The sequence below is a fragment of the Nasonia vitripennis genome (genome assembly GCF_009193385.2).
Source record: "Nasonia vitripennis strain AsymCx chromosome 1 unlocalized genomic scaffold, Nvit_psr_1.1 chr1_random0006, whole genome shotgun sequence".
In the NCBI taxonomy this organism is placed as follows: Eukaryota; Metazoa; Arthropoda; class Insecta; order Hymenoptera; family Pteromalidae; genus Nasonia; species Nasonia vitripennis.
This window is the reverse complement of record NW_022279593.1, coordinates 608,327-627,910: the sequence shown is the minus strand read 5'-3', so window position 1 is coordinate 627,910 and position 19,584 is coordinate 608,327. Positions and strand designations below refer to the sequence as shown.

At 36.5% G+C, this 19,584-nt stretch overlaps 1 protein-coding gene across 18 annotated transcripts in view; it reads left to right on the top strand.

The window, feature by feature from the left end:
- Nucleotides 1-19,584, top strand: part of Dop2 (dopamine receptor type D2) — a 572,837-nt gene that overhangs the window by 403,598 nt on the left and 149,655 nt on the right. For 3 of the 18 annotated variants that reach the window (XR_004227947.1, XR_004227940.1, XR_004227941.1), the window contains one exon: nucleotides 5,388-5,555. The gene's annotated coding sequence lies outside the window, so the exon portion shown is untranslated. 18 annotated transcript variants of the gene reach the window in all.

Genomic DNA, 19,584 nt, shown 5'->3' with positions numbered 1-19,584 from the left:
AATATCTCCGTTATATTCGGCAATAGAAATGGATCTGGTATTGTTTTAGCATTTAGTTTTCGATAATCAATTACTAGTCTCCATTTCTTTTTTCCGTCCTTTGTTAAACCTTTTTTCGGTACAACCCACGCTGGAGCGTTGAATGCACTCGTTGAAGATCTAACCAATTCATTTATTATTAATTTTTTCGTTTCACTGATAGTTATTTGTTTCAAGGTATATGGTAATAGGAACTGTTTCACATAAACTGGAGTTTCATCCATTAAACTTATCTCATGCTGTTCGACGTCACATGTCCCTAATTTATCTCCATCTATCCAGCATATATCCTCATTAGATAATATTAAATCTTCAATAAATTTCCTTTTTTTCTTAGATAAATGATTTAGATTTATCGTGTTTAATAATACATTTTCTCTCTCTTTTTTACTTAAATTTTCTACTTCTTCAAAATTCCGTGCACTTTGTGACGTTAAATATATAGAACCACAATGGAAGGTTTCTTCCTCCTTTAAGTTATCTTCGATATCAAACGTAAGAAAATTTATTTCATTTGTATGACGTAGATATTTTTTATCTCCTTCAAACTCTACATTATCTTTGAGTATTTTTACGAATGTCGGGAAATTTTGTATGGAATCGCAAGAGCCAAAGTGTCGTTCGATCGTTCGCTAGCTTGACTGCACGAGCTGTCAAGCTTGGCGTCTTATCGTCAACTGACTCGGCGCTCGTCCGGCTGCGCGCGACACGAGGCCGGCGGCGCTGCCGGCGAGCGCGGCAAGTCGCGACTCCGCTTGCTCAACTCGAGCACGGGAGATGGAGCCACATGCTCTACGTCGACCTCGCTGAGTTCGCTCGACACCGTTTTCACGGCGGAACTTACACCTCGGGTCTCGACGGAACAACCTTGTACATTTCATGTCGACCGATTGTATAGGACTTTACCAACATAGCGTCCGCCCATATTGGGGCACCGTATAACATAATTGATGTAGTTACACTAGCTAGGCGTAACCTTCGACCCTGCGTTGGTCTACCCACATTTGGCATCAGTCGTAACAGTGCAGCACCGACTTTTGCTGCCTTATTGCTTACCTTTTCGAGACGCTACTTAAACGTTAGTCTGGCGTCCATGGTGATTCCCAGGTATAATGGTCGGCTGAGAGTCTATTTCGTGTCCGTCCACCGTCAGCGTTATTGTCTCAATTCTCTCCCTACTAGATATAAATATAGCTTCCATTTTATGGCTAGCAAGCTCAAGTCCAGTCTGCTTTAGCCAATCGTAGATTGTACCTACTGCCTTGTTTGCGATTTCTGTCACCTCTTCCTTTTGCTTTGCTACTACCATTACTGCAATGTCATCTGCGAACCCTACAACCGTTGCTTCTTCGGGTAGATCTAGCCTAAGTACTCCATCGTACATGATGTTCCACAATAATGGGCCAAACACTGACCCTTGTGGAACCCCTCCAGTTAATTGAAAGGTTTTTGCGCCGCCCTCTGTGTCATACAAAAGTATTCTGTCTTTTATATAGTCAGACATAATCCTTCTTATATATGCGGATACCTCTTGTTTCCGTAGTGTTTCGTGTATCTTGCTGAGTTGAACGCATTTTTAACATCCAGTGTAACAATAGCACAGTACTTTTTTCTATCTCTTCCCTTCTATTGCAGTTCTAGCGGTGTCGACTACTAAGCTTACGGCGTTTTCTCCTGAAGCTATATTGATATTCTGCTCGACCAGTATTTTATTATTTTTTCCGAGCTCGCTGTTCCCGTCTTCTGATTTGATGAGACTCGCTGCGGGCAGTGTCAATTTTTTTATCCCACCAGTATACTGGCGGTCGTCTATTATTGGGAGTTCTCCTCGGCATTGTTGCGTCGCAGGCTCTTATGTTCGCAGTGATTTATATTCAACTGCACTATTTTCATTATCGTCGTCTGTCAGTGGCTTCTACTGCAGCTCGGTGAACTGGGCACACATAGCTACCATGCGCGGAGTCACTCTTCCCACCTGTGCCTCCTTTACAAAGTACACAGTTGGATTGGTTTTTACACTCCTTTGCTTTGTGCCCATCTTTTTTTACATTTAAAGTAAAGCTTACTTCTATCTTCAGTTACTGTGCAGTTTCTGCCGATATGGCCAAAATCTAGGCATTTATAACACTTAATCGGCTTGTTTTTGCGGTTAGCCACTCGGATCCTACAGTTGACCCATCCTATTCTGATCTTCTGTAGCTTAGTGATCCTAGCCGCTATCTGAGCTGGTACCCGTATCACTGCAATCTGCGTGTCACCGTACGTCTTTCGCAAAAATGTTATCGTAGAGTCTTTGATGATGTTCTCTTCGCCAATTTCCTTCTGTAGTGCTTCTAGTACCTCTTCTTTTGAGATAAGCATGTCCAGATCTCTTAGTTCAATGGTTTTTTCTTCCTGGAGTGCTTTTATTGTGGCGCCTTTCACTAGTACTGCTTTAACTTCTTCTTGGAAGTCCGAGGTTTTGACTTCTCTTGTGCGTTTAAGCTCTATCAGAAGATCTCCTGCAACTTTTCTGCGTATTTTATTTACGCTATTCCCCAGCGTATTAAGTGACGGAGCCGCTTTCATTTTTGACAAGATGTCTGCATAGCTCTTTCCTTCTGCAGCCTTGATGATTAAAGCATGCAGTCTGAGAGCTGTTGCCCGCTTAGGTCCATCCTTGCTGGTCCTATTCTGGTTTGTAACACCAGGGACACTGTTATCCTCTTTGCTTGCCTTTTCCTTCTTTTTCTTTGACTTTGTTGTGACGACTTTCTGCCACGCTCCTTTATTAGGCACGACCGCGACACGGAAGTGCCTTATAGTTTCCTGTGCGAAAAATGTGTGAGATGCGATATCTCACGCAATTTTAGACCGATCGGGCTGAAATTTTAGGAGAAGTCTCCTTTTGCAAAAGCTAAAAAACTATTTTTTTTTTATTCCGATCCTCTACGTCGTTTTGAAATGCGGGCACAATTTGTTTGATTTTTAAGCGTTTTTTTAATAAAAATTTTCCTGTGATGCGATTATCTCGGAAAGACTTTAATCAATCGGGCTAAAAATTTGTGTGCGAACTCCCCTCGTAATACTAAGCTGACAGATTTATTTTGGGCTTGATCCTGCACGTATACGCAGAATGCGGTCACCTCCAAAAATCGCTAAAAACGGTTTTTTAGCTCTAAGTCGAATTCTAAGCATTCGACAAAAAAAAGTTAAATGGAAAAGTTATAGATCTTTGAAAAACACAACTTTTTCCTATATCATCCCTATATCTTTTTCCTATATCTCCAATATCAAATCATGAAAATGCTTAGAACTCAAGTTTACAGCCCAAAATCGATTTTTTACAGCTAAAAAACCAATTATTTGCCATAAAACATTACGCATTTAAGTTTTACATTAAAATATTAAATATAAAAGTTGTAGACATTTTTAAAATACAACTTTTTTCTATTGACATCAAATCATGAAAATGCTTATAACTCGAGTTTACAGCACAAAATCGATTTTTTACAGCTAAAAACCAATTATTTGTCATAAAACATTACGGATTTACGTTTTACATGAAAATGTTAAATATAAAAGTTGTTGTAGACATTTTCAAAATACAAATTTTTACCGTGGCAAACATTTTTTTTAACACTTTTTGACATACACAACCCTAAAAGCGATTTTTTGATACATAAATTCAATAATAACTTCGGTGCAACATGCCCCATCCAAGCCAATTATTTTCAGCAATTTTCCTATATTATTAAAAGCTGAAAGTTATATTTTGGCTTTTATCTCATACATATATACAAAATTAAACCACTTTTTTATTAAATTATAAAAAATGCATAATTTAGGAAATACGTAATCGCCGAATACAATCCGTGTAACTTGGCATCATATAACGATGTACGCTATATTAATTAAACCTTTTAAGCTGAATCAGTATAATTCACTTTCAAAATTCAAGTGTATATACTGAACTAGAAAAACCTAAACTCAATAAAGAAACTTGCTTAGATTGAAGAAAAGCTCTAAGTAGCTTACTACATCCCTCTAAATTATGCTAAATACCTAAACAATCAATTTTCTAATATTCTAATTGAAATCCTACAAACGAAATATCATCTTCTTGTTTACTTCCTCTTGAAAACTGCGATACAAAAGTGTTGTATTATTTATCTGAAATTACAATAGAATAAAATTAAAATAAGATATATTTTAAGAATATCTACAAACAAAAATAAATAATTGATACAAATACAAATAAGTTACTAATTTTCCAGTAGTTTTGATGATAGTGTTGATGACCGCCAGAAGAATACCAATCAAAACTTTGACAACAATATTGAAAAAAAACAGGATAATACTGTATAAGCACCGACAGACATTACGAACTCGAAGCGCGAGCGTCAGCGGTCGAGCCTTATGCGCAAAACGCGAAGTAAGGCCGCTAGTTTCCTCTATTTCTATTCTGCGGAGTAGTTCGGGTTTCCTTTCTTGTACCCGCCTTCCGAGATCTAAGACTCGGGGTGGTCTGGGTTTCCTTCCTCTGAGTTCCCGGGCATTGGCATTGCTGTAAATTATCATTTGTCATGCAGAGATTTTCATAGCTTGCTCTTATGATCCGGGCAAGATCTTTAATTTGTTTGTGCACATTGTGCTTGTCTCTGACATAGTCCATCAATTCCTCCATTCTGCTGCCAAGGCAGTCCGAATGTGCATTTCTTTGCGTTATACAAACAGCTCTCTTATTCATGTCTGCATCAACCTCCATTTCCATATCACCTGCGCCTCTACATGCAGCAGGGGTCAGGTGACAAACCTCTGCGGCTTCTAAGTGAGTTTGCCCCCCCCCCCCATCCCCAAACTCCATGGGGTCAGTGCCGACCACTGGGGCTTTCACCTGTTTAAAATATTAACTCACTATGCATGTTTGATTAATCTTCAGAGTTTCTTTCCTTAGCCTGTTTGGTCCGCAGAGCATATTTTATTTCTGCTCTATCCTTCGGCCAGTTGAGGAAACCTCGATGCGTGTGTGTGTGTGTGTAGAGAGAGAGAGAGAGAGAGAGAGAGAGAGAGAGAGAGAGAGAGAGCACGGCACGCGCGTATGCGCACTATTAAGTGCTTGCACTGTGTAAACTGTGTTTATATTTTTCTCGTCATAACCAAACATTATAGATAAAAAAATGTCTGAGAAAAAGAGAAAAAAGTATCTATATGATGAAAAAAATTCACCAAAAAAACCACACACAACAAAATATGCTATCACTAAAGCTAAGTCAATTGAAGAGGTTTGTATACTTATAACTATAATACTTTTTCTAATCTATCATTATTTCTATAATTCATTATATTATTACTAATTGATTTTCAAGGAAAAAATCGATGAACTACATAGAATTAACTGCAGTTCAATTAAGCCAGAGTTGCCTATAATTCAACCATAAGTTGAAACGATTACAATTGATGACAATAATCCAATCGAGGAAGACACGCAAAATGCTAAGTCATCTGATCTATATGACTACAAATTATTTGATTGTGTAAGTGAATTATCCTACATTTTATTATGTTTTATACATATATAATCTGTACATATGTTTTAAAAATATAATAAATCATAAATCTATATAAAGTATATTGTTTCGATATGTACTTTTGTTTCATGAGTTATATGAAAAAAATCTATTTTCCAAAAAATTAAATGAAAAGTATCGTATAATAAATATAAATTTTAGTTCCATACTTCTACGGTTAATAAATTTACTTATGCGACTCATGATATATGTATATTATAACCATATATATTTTATGTATACATTCATAATTTATTTAAAAAATATTAAAATATTATTTGATAGTTGAGGGGATGTCGGAGCTAGAAACACTGTTTTTTACTCCATGAAACTAATAAAATTATGTTAAACCATCTTACATTTTTTTGGGGGACGGGATTTTAAATAATACCCTCCTGGCACATTTGAAAAGTTTTATCAGCTCCCACATCTTCTCAAGATTACGCTAAAAATATTAAAATTAATATAAACAATGCATTGCAATTTATTATATATACTAGAATTTGAACTGTTCATGTTGCATGCCATAACCTCTAGCTTTAATAAACATGTTAGATGTATGCGCACTGTCTGAACCAATTGCATAAAATATATCTTAGCTTCACAACATCCGGTTATGACTTTTTTGAGCAAATGATAAAATCAATAAAAATTGTATTTTCAAAAAATCAAAATGTATTGATTAATTTTTAGCTCTAGAGATTTTATAAACTTAAAAGCAAAATTTTGTATGCTATACTTGAAATACGGTTGGACCTTGATTAAAACCTATACATTACCATCCTCTGAAGGCCACTTTAAAAATATGTTTAAGTAAGAAAAATGAAAGAAATTAATTATTATTAATATGGTATATAATATAGTTCATATATATTAAAATAAAATACATTATAATATAATATATTATATCTCTTACAAAAATTAACTTAATTATCCACTGTCTTTGAAAAATTATAATCGAGTCCATGATTTATGTTATAATTTTTTGCAAAAGACATAATATATTTACGATTCTTCGACTTCGATAGGAATATTTGTAACAATAAAATTAAGTTCTATCATTTTTTGGCGATGATCCAAGTAACGCAATTTATTTCTATTAGCAATCATGTATTTAAATAATTTATCACTAAGCTTTGAATTTTTAGTCAATGATGGACATTAAGGAACCATTTTCTCCTACGGTGACTTATTTATTTTGATGTTTGTTACCTCTGTGATTTTTTTGGAATGCTTTAAGCAATTCATAAGCTTTTCCACAGGCTTTAAATATGAATTTGAATCATTTTAGCACAAATTTATGGATATCTTCTTTTTTAGCCAAAGACACAGGGTCTCTGCCATTCTGGGACCCATACAGGAACTTTTCCACTATAAAAAAGGTATCTCCATGAATTTTTTGGTGGTCATAGTCCGGAACTCTTACTTTCTCCATTATTAAGGTTTAAATGGCTTATAAGATAGGTATAACATACACACACAGACACACAGACACACACACACACACACATATATATATATATATATATATATAAGAGTATTTTTATTGAAAGGGTGAGAACATTTTACAAAAAAAAAGTATATCCACGTCTATAGTGAAAAATGCTTCCCTGAGGAGCTATGAATTAATAATTTTCTGTTGAAAATCCAAAAATTGGCATCTTTGGCTCCCTATCATTTTGGTAAAAAACCATGGAATCATCGCCTAGAGCCATATAACCACGGGAGTCTTATAGATACCAGTCCTCCTCCCCTAAGACTCCACCTAATACCATCCTCCATCCTGCAGAACCATATTTACTTAAAAAAAGTTTATAATCTTTATAATCATTTTAATATTTTTAATTTATGCATTTAATCTAAATAATATCTTGTTAAAAATAATGGATATTAATCAATTTGTTATCAAATCAGTTTTGTATTTAAATTAAATTTTTCGCCTTTAAATACGTAGTTAATTTGATAATAAATCTGGATTTTTTTCTATATTTTTGAACAGGACGAAATCTCAATGGAAACTTTTTTTAAGTAAATATGTTAAGTAATCATTTAATATTTATAAATTAATTAGACATTATTATATCATGTCCTATAATAATATGAAATTAATTCATTATTGTTATTAAACGATCATTTATGTTTCTGTTTTGTTCTGCATTGTGTATATTGATGATTCTTGTAAAATAATTTTAAAAAGAATTATGTATGCATACTAATTTGAATGTCTACAAAATGATTTTAAAATTCGAAATTGAAAAGCAGCAAGAATTTAATATAAATACATGTCTTTTATTTGAAAAAAATCTAAAAAAAAAATTGAATAATAATTTATTCTATGATCGAAAACCCTAAGAATTGACTAAACAGTTTTGAATCAAATATTTAAAATTTCATTCCAAACAATATTTTGTATTGATTCACCTGACTCATTCTGAATACGTATATTATCAGGATTTCGACATCGAGATAATGCAACATATAATTGACCATGCGAAAACAATGGTCGTTTCAAAAAAATTTCTATTGAATCAAAACTTTGGCCTTGTGATTTATTTATTGTTATGGCAAACGCTAATAATTATTTCTGCTTCAATGTTATACTCATATAATTTTGTAATCTTTAAACGAGTGCCATTACATAAACCATTTGTAATACTTAAATTTCTAATTAACATCACTATTGCATTTACTTTCAAATTAAGTTTATGTGGTGGAAGACCTTCTCTGATATTATTCAACATTTCAACTGGATTATTTAAATGAATATTTTCCTCTGTTTGATCTACTCCTTTATGTGTTGCACAATCTACACTATAAAATGTCTTTGATTCGCCATGTAATAATTTTAGAACTTTGTTATTTAAAATTTTGATGTCTTCATTATGAGGAGCTAAGATCACGCTACTAACAGAAGCACCTAAATTAATATTTTTATAAATTTCATTGCAAACATCGGTAGTTTTCAATTTTTGAGGAATTTCAAATGTATCGACTTTACCTTCTCCTATTTCTAACAAAAAAGAGGAAAATTCTACATTATTCGAACGTATATTTTTATTGAGCTTCAAGATTTTAAAAAGAGGCCACAAAGTTGAATATTTAATTGTTTCTTCTATGATAGAGTTTCGGTATCCATGTTTAATTACTGGAAGAATTTGTCTGAAATCTCCTCCTAATACTATTAATTTTGCCGCAAAAGGAATATCGTTACGACATACATATTGTAAAGTACGATTAATAATTTCTAAAGCTTTTTTAGGTATCATTGAAGCTTCATCCCAAATTATTAAATCTGCCTCTCTTGATCTTTTTTTGTCAGACTCTAATTTTAAAAAAGCACTTTCAATATTATTTAAATCTAAAGGCAATCGGAAGGTTCGATGATTTGTCAATCCCCTAGGTAACAAAATAGACGCGATACCAGTCCATGCCATTGATAAAACTTTTTTGTTTAATGACATGTAATGATAAATTAATGTTTTATATAAAAACGTTTTTCCCGAACCTCCAGGTCCATCAATGAAATAAATTTTGTGTTCATTGTCAACTAACTCTTCAAAAATTGCCTTTTGATCATCGGTCAATTGATCAAACATACATTTAAAGATATCGGCACTTTGTAAGACATTATCTATAGATTTTGCATCATCATTAATAATACTATTTGGTTCTGGTAAACTGAAATCTTTGCAAGATTTTTCGTCATTCTCTAATATAATTTGAATATGAGATAGAGCATTATTCTCTTTATTTGTCTTAAAATCTTCGGTGAAATAATTTTTAAATTTGTTCCAAATTGTATTACCCTGTATGTTTTCTGCTAAAATAAACCATGCAAAAAATTTACGTAATTGAAATGGTAACATGATGTGACAAGCTTCTTCAAAAATAATAAAAATATGTGAATCATCTTCTATTAAGCCCATTGCAAGTGCTGCGTCTTTATATGTTTGATACTCTATATCTTTATGATTTTTCAAATCTTCAAATGAAGTTGGACCTCTTGCTCGATTTAGTATTAATTTCAAAAAAAAATCTCTCAGTATCTTTTGGTGATACGATATTAAGTCGAGCAATAGTATTGTATTGAGAAGAACGTGAACGTTTTATCCAAGATTTTGATTTTTTATTAAATCTATAATATTCAGGCAGTTCAACATATTTAAGTGTTTTTGCAAAATCATCTATTTTATTTAATTTAAACCATGCTGTTAAAGTAGTTTCTTTATTGTTTAAGGCTTGCAATTCTTTATTTTCTTCGTAAACTATATGTTGTTGATCTTTTGTTTGGATTCCTAAACGTTCTACAGCGGGTATTTTACCATAAAGAGGATATCCTTGTAGACGCCAAGCAGCTTTCATTGGGCTTAAATATCTACCATCTACATACTGAGTGAGTTCATCATGTACTATGGACGTTTCTTCGCTAGAATTATTTGGATTTTCAATTTTTTTCATCTTACATAATGCTCTATCTCCACCTTTGTGAATATAATCGAATATGCATTTAATACTTTGAATTGATGCACAATATTCGACATTAATATGACACTTATACTTTTTCAATATAAAGTCATTATAAGGAACAACCATTGTGTTGTCAACTGGAATAATTTTTCTAAATTTTTTAATTCGATAAGTATAGTTTTGTGAAATGTTATTTCTTCTTCGATGTTCAGGATAACCATTTTCTGTAAAAATGGTGATATCGCAGAATGGTTTTGGAAATTTTATTGTACAAATAGTCTTATTTTTGATGATGCAAGGAGATTTATCTGTATGTGGTCCATGTAACATATGTTTAATTACTAATTTTTGTAAACCTTTATCTGAATTATCAGGAATTTCAGCAGAAATGTATTTGTCAATAGATTGAGGTGTCATGAGCTTGTTTTTTGGATGTAGCGTAACTACAATATGAGCGTGTGGTAATCCTCCTTTTTGAAATTCTATTGTAAAGACATAAGCTATTACTTTTTATCATAAAGGTAACATTTTTAAATCATCTATTCTAAAATATTTTGGTTATTAAGTAAAAAAATGAATTTCTATTTGAATACCAAATTAATTTATTTACATTAATTTCAGAATACATCAGATAATAAAAACGAGAGTTAAAATATGATTTCAAGATTAAATTACAAAAAAAAATCTACTATCTAAATTGACTATCTACAGATGAACTGTCCTTTTTTAATTATCTACAATACTTTTATATAAATAAATATTTACATTTTTTATACTCAATTTATTATTTATCAATACAATATAATAAAAACCAAAATTTGGGGGTTGGCGAGCGGAGCGAGCAGGGGGGTACCCCCCTAGTATATATATATATATATATATATATATATATATATATATATATATGTGTGTGTATATATATATATATACACACACACATACACACACAGACGTCTTCTAGACAGAGTCGTGTTCGTAGCCGGTCTGCCGTGAGACGCGAGTGCAGCTATAGCGACTCTCCCTCCGTCAATGTGTGTGCGCGCGCGAAGATAAAGCATGTGGCTGAATTAAAATGGCGTCGCCGCGTTTCACGTGCTTTATTCCTGGTGACGTAAGGTGGCGTCTTTTCGCTCTTTCTCTCTCTCTCTCTCTCCCTCCGTTCCGTATAGCTTACGTGCGAGAAAAAGAGGTGAAGCGGCCATGTTAGCTCGGTTGCCTAGCAACCCCCTTTGTCTAATGCTTTGTTCCGAGAAATTTAGCGCGCGCTCTTGTTCGTTTGAATTTCTAGGAAACGCGTTTTGTCGATTTGACTTTTTCCGTTTCGACGCGTTTCGGCTTTATTTTTCAAGGAATTATGATTTATGCACTGTTTCTGCGCATCGTTTTATTCATGCGTTTTTCGCGAGACTTTTGTGATTTGACCTTATTACACTTTTTCTCACTTCACTTTAACGCACATGTATGAATACTCAACGCTGAGTTGAGATTTTATCAGAACGCGTCTTTCTTTGTGATACGTGGCTACATTGCTTTATGATTTTACGTCACTTTTTTTTTCTTTTGACACGCGTGTTTCTAAAACGATTTCAACTTGAGACTTCATCAAAAATGCGTTTTTCTTTGTACTGCGTATTTACGTCAATTTGCTTTACTTTTTATGTACTTACACATGGTTTGCGGATTTTCCCATTTATATTGGTTTCCCGCTATCGTATTTCCTGATTTGTGCCAAGACAGCGACCTTTGGCTCCTTTGTTTGGGACGTGTGCGTTTTGTTTACTGGAAAGCGCCTTGTAGCTTCCCTTGTCCTGATAGGCCTAGCTTCTTGTTGAGACGTGTTCGTGACGTTCGCTGAGAAGCAACGCGTCTAGGTCCTTGGCTTCTTTGATAAGTGTAAATCTTTCTTTTCTTTTTACTTTTACGTATTACTTACCACTATCCCGATTCGCGTACTGGTTGCGAGCGGGGTTCATAACCTGTCGATATACAAGGATTTTCTAGACGCGATTAGCGAAAGCGTGCCGTGCGATATAGATAAACTCTAAGCCCTTAATGTCAGTGGCCATGACCGTCTTTACGAAATCAACCCTCATAATTAAAAACTTTAATTTTTTAGACGGATTATGGTTAAACCGACACAAACACGTTAAGCTTAAGCTTAAACAAAGCTAAATTAAACTAACAAGCCACCCCAGCCTCCCGATAAACTTTGCAATTATATATAAACATATGCTACTTTCAGTTTTCATATACCAACGACGATCGTGGCGGCTCGGTCTACGTTGTTGCTTGGTATTTATATGCACTCGAGTTCGAGTCCGAGGTTCGGCAAATTTTTTTCTTTTTTTTATTTGCTTATAAAATGTTTATAATGCGTAAAAACAATAAGAAATATATATTATTATTCTTTTAGTACGTAGGGGACGTGCAATGTGTAACTACAATTATTTATAGTTTTATGGGTAACGAAAAAATACAATTTTAAATAAATTTACATTATTTTATTAGTACGATAACGTTTTCACAATTACATTAAAACGAAAAAATTAAGCTTAAGCTTAAACAAAATTAAATTAAACTAAAAAGTCACCCCAGCCTCCCGATAAACATATGCTACTTTTAGTACTTAACTTTTAGCCGCCATTACAGCGCGCTGGCCCTCAGCACGCTGCCCTCGCCGCGTGCCGACGAAACAACACGCCGTCTTCACGGCATTTTTCATCGCTGCAGCGCGCCAGGACTGTCCAGCACGCCGCCCATCGCAGCGCACCTGAACATCTCAGTGCGCCGCCATCACTCGCGCGTATGAGCATCTCAGCGCGCCTTTCAACGCGTCGCACCACGAGATCATCGCAGCGCGCCGCCATCATTCGCGCGCTTGAACATCTCAGCGCGTCTTTCTCCAAGCATCATCCAATGCAGCTCCAGATCATTGCAGTGGCTCTCGACTCATCGTCATCGGCAGAATCATCATCGCGTTAATGTCAGGGTATGTAAAAGCGCGGCATATTCTTGCGAAACCGAGTCGAGTCAGTGTAGGTTAGGAATTCCGCGAATTGCCTATCACGGTCGACGCGCACGTGCAGCGCCCGGCTCTAATTCTCGGAATTGAATTTACTTTAGTGTTTACTTTGACAACATTTTTTTTAGAATTTTAAGTTGTTTAGAATTATAATGAATTTCGAAGTTTAACTGTTTTAAAATTTTAAGTTCTTTAAATTTTAGTTTTTCTGCATTTTGTTACCGTAATTAAATCAAAACAAGCTAAAATCGAGCGAAATAGCGTCAGTGTAAACAAATTTTTTTTAGCATTTTGTACTGCACCTGCGCGTGCAACATAGTAGCGAAAAATTTTTGTAAACACTGACAGCTAAGATAAAATGGCAGAACTTGCAGATCAAGTTAAAGCCCTAACAGAGGCTGTCGCCGCAGCCAATAGTAAGATTGCCGAATTAACGGCTGCCAACGCGACTCCAGGCACGGGCAATCTAAACCCTCAGGTTTCAGCATATAAAACGCCTAAAATACCCGCGTTCACTCGATCAAATCCTCTGCCATGGTTCATCCAGGCAGAGATCACTATACGTAACGCAGGCACTAAAGACTCAGCTACTAAAGCTGACTTCGTAGCCGAAAAACTCGACGCGGACGCGGTTATGTGTGTTATAGACCTTCTGGATAAGACTCCAAGGCTGATTGATCTCTACGAACAGATCAAAGAGCGAATTATTGCGACCTTCGGTGGTTCTGCTGAGGAGCGCCTCAGACAGCTTTTGCGTGATCAGGTCTTCCTTTACAGAAAGCCGTCGCTAATCCTAAATCGTATGAGAGCCTTGGAAACAGTCTGTGGAGAGAGCGTCTTAAAATCAATATTTTTCGAGCAGTTGACTCCCAACTGTCGAGCAGCGCTATCAATCTCAAATATATCAGATCTGAAACTCCTAGCAGAGGCAGCAGACAAATATATGGACTCAGTTTCCACAGTTAGCCCTCAGATCTCTTCTTTAGACAAAGAAGCGACCTCGTTGTTTCAAGAGCTCAAATCTGAGTTAGCTCGTATATCTAGTAGGCTAAATTCCTTAGAAAATAATCGCGATGGAAACAATAATCGCGGACGTAGCAAGAGTCGTAACCGAAATAAAACGCCGAAACCTTCTTCTGGTTCTTCTGAAGGTGTTTTTTATCTTCATAAGAAATTCGGTGAGAAAGCTAAATACTGTAGAGGAAATTGTTCTTGGAAACCTCCTACGAAGCCGGAAAACTAGTTTCCCCTCCTCGTGTGGAAGCATCGTTGGAGGATTGTTCTAAGAAAACTAAACGCTTCCACATTCGGGACGTCAAATCAGGTCAGATGTTTCTCGTAGACACAGGGGCAGAAATTTCTGTTTTTCCTAAAGCTGATTCTGACTATATTTTCAAAGCTTGATCTTCACAGGGCTTATTACCAAATTCCGGTAGCCCCGGCAGACGTCATTAAAACAGCGGTAACAACTCCGTTTGGTTTATTTGAGTACGTTTTTATGCCTTTCGGCCTTCGTAACGCCGCTCAGTCGTTCCAGAGATATATCTCTCAGGCACTAGGGACATTTTAGTTTTTTCATCCTCACCTGAAGAGCATGAAAAGCATGTTCGAATCGTTCTAGAAAGGTTAAAGCACAATGGCTTACGTCTCAACTTATCCAAATGCGAATTCGGAAAGTCAGAGATCGTTTTTCTTGGTCACCTCATCAATAGCAAAGGCTCTAAGCCTACCAAAGAAAGAGTACAAGCGATATTGGAGTTCCCTAGGCCCTCCACAGTTTCAGAGCTACGAAGGTTCCTGGGACTAGTAAATTTTTACCGTCAAGGACTACCTCATGCAGCTTCAGTGCAAGCTCCTCTTTACGAATATACGCATAATGCGAAAAAGAATGACCAAACACCTATAGACTGGTCCTCTGAAGCTATTCAAGTATTTGAACAGACGAAGAATGACCTCGCTAAGGACACTCTTCTCATTCATCCGTCCGTAGACGCAGAGACTCGATTAGTCACTGATGCTTCAGATTACGCCATGGGGGCTGCTCTTGAACAGCTCATCGATGGAACTTGGAAACCACTTGCGTTCTTCTCGCGTAAATTCTCGAAAGCTCAGCTCAATTATAGCGCTTATGATCGCGAACTTACCGCAATCTATGAAGCTATTAAGTATTTTAAGTACTTCCTAGAAGGTCACATATTTAAGATCCTTACAGACCACAAACCTCTCACTTTTGCACTATCGCAAAAAGCTGAGAAAGCTTCTCCACGTCAACACAGACAACTAAGTTTTATATCACAATATACCTCAACTATCCAGCACTTGCCTGGAGTTGAAAGCGTTGCTGCAGATGCATTGTCTCGCGTAGACGTTATTCGCCTCCCTATGGAGATCGAACTAGCAGATTTAGTTAAGGAGCAGTCGAGTTATCCAGAACTCGACGAACTTCTTAAATCTACCAAGCGTTCGCTTATTCTGAAATGCATCGAATTAGGTCATAATCACAGTAAAGTTTACTGTGACCTGACAGGCAAAATTCTTCGACCATACATCCCTAAATCACTCCGCAAGATCGTTTTTGAAAAATTCCATTCATCTTCTCAACCCGGTGTTAAGGTTTCTGATCAGCTAATAAGACAGAGATATGTCTGGCCGAACATAACATGCACAAAGACATTAAAGTCTATTGCAATGGATGTTTAGATTGCCAAAAATCTAAAGTCTCTCGGCATGTAAAAAATGAACCTATGCAATTCGTCACTCCCGACGACAGATTTCGACGTGTCCATATAGACATTGTAGGACCGCTCAAGACATGTGAAGGTTACTCTTATCTCCTTACGTGCATAGACCGTTTTTCGCGATGGACGGAGGCTGTGCCTCTCGCAGATATCACTGCAGACACAGTACTTAGAGTTTTTCAAGATAACTGGGTTGCCCGTTTCGGAGCACCCAGATTTTTGTCCACAGACCAAGGTACACAATTCGAATCAAAAATTTTTTCCACGGTTTTGCTCGGCCTTCGCACGGCGGTTAGGGTTGATACGGGAGCTTCCCCAGCCGAATTCCTTTATGGAACTACTCTCAGAATTCCTGGTGAATTTTTCATCCCAGATGACTTTGCTGCAGATCCTCAGATTTTTATCGAAGACTACAAAGAACATATGCGAGAACTCAGACCTGTGCCGGTGGCTCACCGTCACAAACCGCGCAATTTTTTCTTTAAAGATTTGCACTCGTGCTCCCATGTTTTTCTCCGAGATGTAGCAGTTAAAAAGCCGCTCGAGCGCCCTTACAACGGTCCCTTTAAGATCATAGAAAGAATCTCTGACTATGACTTTAAAATTGATCATAACGGCTCACCTCGCGTAGTTTCTACTGAGTTACTCAAACCTGCGCATTTCGTCCCAGACGACCTGGAGGTTCCTCAACTGAATGGAGCTTCTCCGCTAGTTCAGCTTCCAACGGCACCTAAACCTAAATCTATTCTTAAAACCTACCCAGGTAGAAAAAAAGTCGAATTTTCCGATCAGGTACATCAAGCAAGCATTTAAGTAACTATCAATATTCCCATCGTCGTAAAATATGTATTAATTTTAAGTTTTTAGAACTATAGAAAAAATGCTGTAAACTTTGTAACCTAGATGTTAACTTGCGAACTTCAAATGTAAATAAAATGATCTCTTGTAATAGTTCCTGATTGCGAGAAAGCAAAAGAACAAAGCCAAAAATTAGTCATAAATCATAATGTAAATCAGTGCCCTAGCACTCATTTTTTTGAAAACTTGTCATAGACTAAAACACTAGTCTGTCGAAAATCATATCGACTCAAATCAATGTGATATAATTGTAAACGCATACTTCCCGATTTAAGTATCTAATACTAAGCTAAGCACAATCAGTGCCTTTAATTGCGTTTTCTCGAGGGGGAGTGTGTGGGGAATCCAACATATGGCGAGAGAGTGGGGGAAGCTCCGCTCACTTCGTATCGCTAGCTGCTATACCGACGCGGCTACCGCAGTCCAGTTCTTGTCCGAACCTCGACTAGCACAGTCGAACCCTGTACACCTATTAATAAACCTATTAGTTATTGTTAATTACAGAAGGCTTGTCACTTACCTGCACCATTCCTCCTGACTCCTGGACTTGGCAGGGTAGGACTGCCATAATCACCCAATCACTGGGTGCCTCTAAACCCATATGTTACATGCGCGTACGCCATCTACCCGCGCATAGGTAGACTATTTACATCTGGCTACTAGCGTCACTCGGTCGGTAACTTACCTACGTCAGGCAAGTTATCTGTTGCTGTTCTCTTATCCTCGGGCTGGGCCTGCCGTCACAGTATACAATAATAACGCAATATGCTATTCTGCTTCTGCAATTATATTTCAATTTAGGTAAGTATACGGTGGGCCTGCAATAAATATAAATATAATTTACTTCTTAATCGTTTATGAAAAAAAAGTATACAATGAAACTTCTTGAATTTTAGGAATACAAATTAATAATTTATTTTAACATCATATTGCGTTATTATTGTATACTATATATTTTATCATCAAGTAGAAAAAGAAATTTACTGAGACTTGGACTCGAACCCGAGTGCATAAGAATACCAAGCAACAACGTAGACCGCGCCGCCACGATCGTCGTTGCCATATGAAAACAGAAAGTAGCATATGTTTATCGGGAGGCTGGCGTGGCTTATTAGTTTAATTTAGCTTTGTTTAAGCTTAAGCTTAACTTATTTGTGTCGGTTTAACCATAACCCATCTAAAAAATTAAAGTTTTCAATCATGAGTTTTCAAAAGTTTTAGATTCTAATTTTTTTACACATATGTTGTTGTTTAAACATTCATTTTAGTCCAATAATATGCCCGAATAGTTATTTGGCGTTGGTTGAAACTACCGCGAGGTGTGGATGCGCAAATTCGACAGTCGCCGTTTGTCACTTTTCCTCCGCCGCGTCAGGCGCGGTGGACCTAAGAATATATAGCGCCTCTCCCTTCTCCTCCACTGCCGCTGGATGCGTATACTTCCCCTACGCTCCTTTTCTAGATGCGTATAGTTCGATCGCAGGCCGCAAGTGGCGCCATGATCGAATTCGCCACGCATTTTTAACACGGCATTAGCAATCTCTCCTCTAATCTCTGGCGGAGAGCGTGTTGCTGACTCGAGGAGCTGGCAAACAGTGAGGCGGCGAGCAGAGCTCCAATATTCCAACCATACAGCAATGCCGAGGAATTGTCATCTCTTTTAAAAGAAACAATGAAAAGTGCCAATATGGTACGGGATTTACTAGATGACAGCGAATTTTTTAAATTAATGTCGTTACACGTTAAAAGAAGTCCTGCTGAATTATTATTGATGGCTCTAAAATATTCTATATCAAATTCGTTATCCGTTTCAGGTATATCGAATTTATTGAAATTTATAAATATAAAATGTGGTAAATATCTTTTACCGGAAACGCGATATAAAATCAATCAATTATGTAATAATAATAAAAATATTACATTACATGCTACTTGTCCTAAGTGTTCAGAATACATTGGTACGTTTGACGATTTTACGGTATCAGTCAATTGTATAAAGTGCAATACAAGTGCTGATATGTCAAATCCATCAAACCCGTTTTTCTTGCGATTATCAATCCATCTGATGCTATTCGTGATTACTTGGAAAGTAATGAAAATTATTACGATTATCTCATGAGTGAAAAACAGCATGAGCCTGATCATTTAAAAGATATCTACGACGGTATGATGTACAGAAAGTTTGTTCAAACAACATCAGAAAACATATACAGGGTGACCCAATTTAAACGGGCACCGCTCATAACTCGTCAGGGACAGCCACAATCGAAAAAATGGTAGAGACCAAAGTTGTAGGATATCGAAGGGGCAACCCGATGGTGACTTTGGATTTGACCTTGAACGCGTTTGTCAAGGTCATTTGAAGGTCAACTTTGGATTTTTAAATAGGAACCCCATTCTTTTATTGCGGGAATGGAAAGAGCGGTAAATTTTACGTTCAGAATGGTATGTTCGGTTGCGGCACTGAAGGTCATCTCAATGTCCTGCAGCCAGAATGAAACCCCGCCTACGTAATTCCTCTAGCAACGCCAAATTAAAAAAAAGTGGTAGAGACCAAAGTTGTTGTATAGGGGGGGGGGGGGGAGAATTGTGACCTCGAATTTGAGCCAGTCCTACAAGGTCATTTCAAGGTCAAATTATTTTTTTTCAAACAGCACCCACTTTTTCGACTCCGGATCCTGAAAGCGTGTAAAATGTTGCACTTTAAACGAAGTAGTAAATTTAAAATAGAAGAAAAGATTTTAATCATTTAGCGTACCATCTTTGAGGTCCTCGCCTCTCTCGCTGTTCAATTCTCTGGATCGTACTTCGAGATGGATGATGATTTCTGTTTGGGAAACGCCTCCGATATAATTGTGCTGCTGCATTATAATTTCTTCGACACTCTCCCAAAATCAATAAAATATCAACA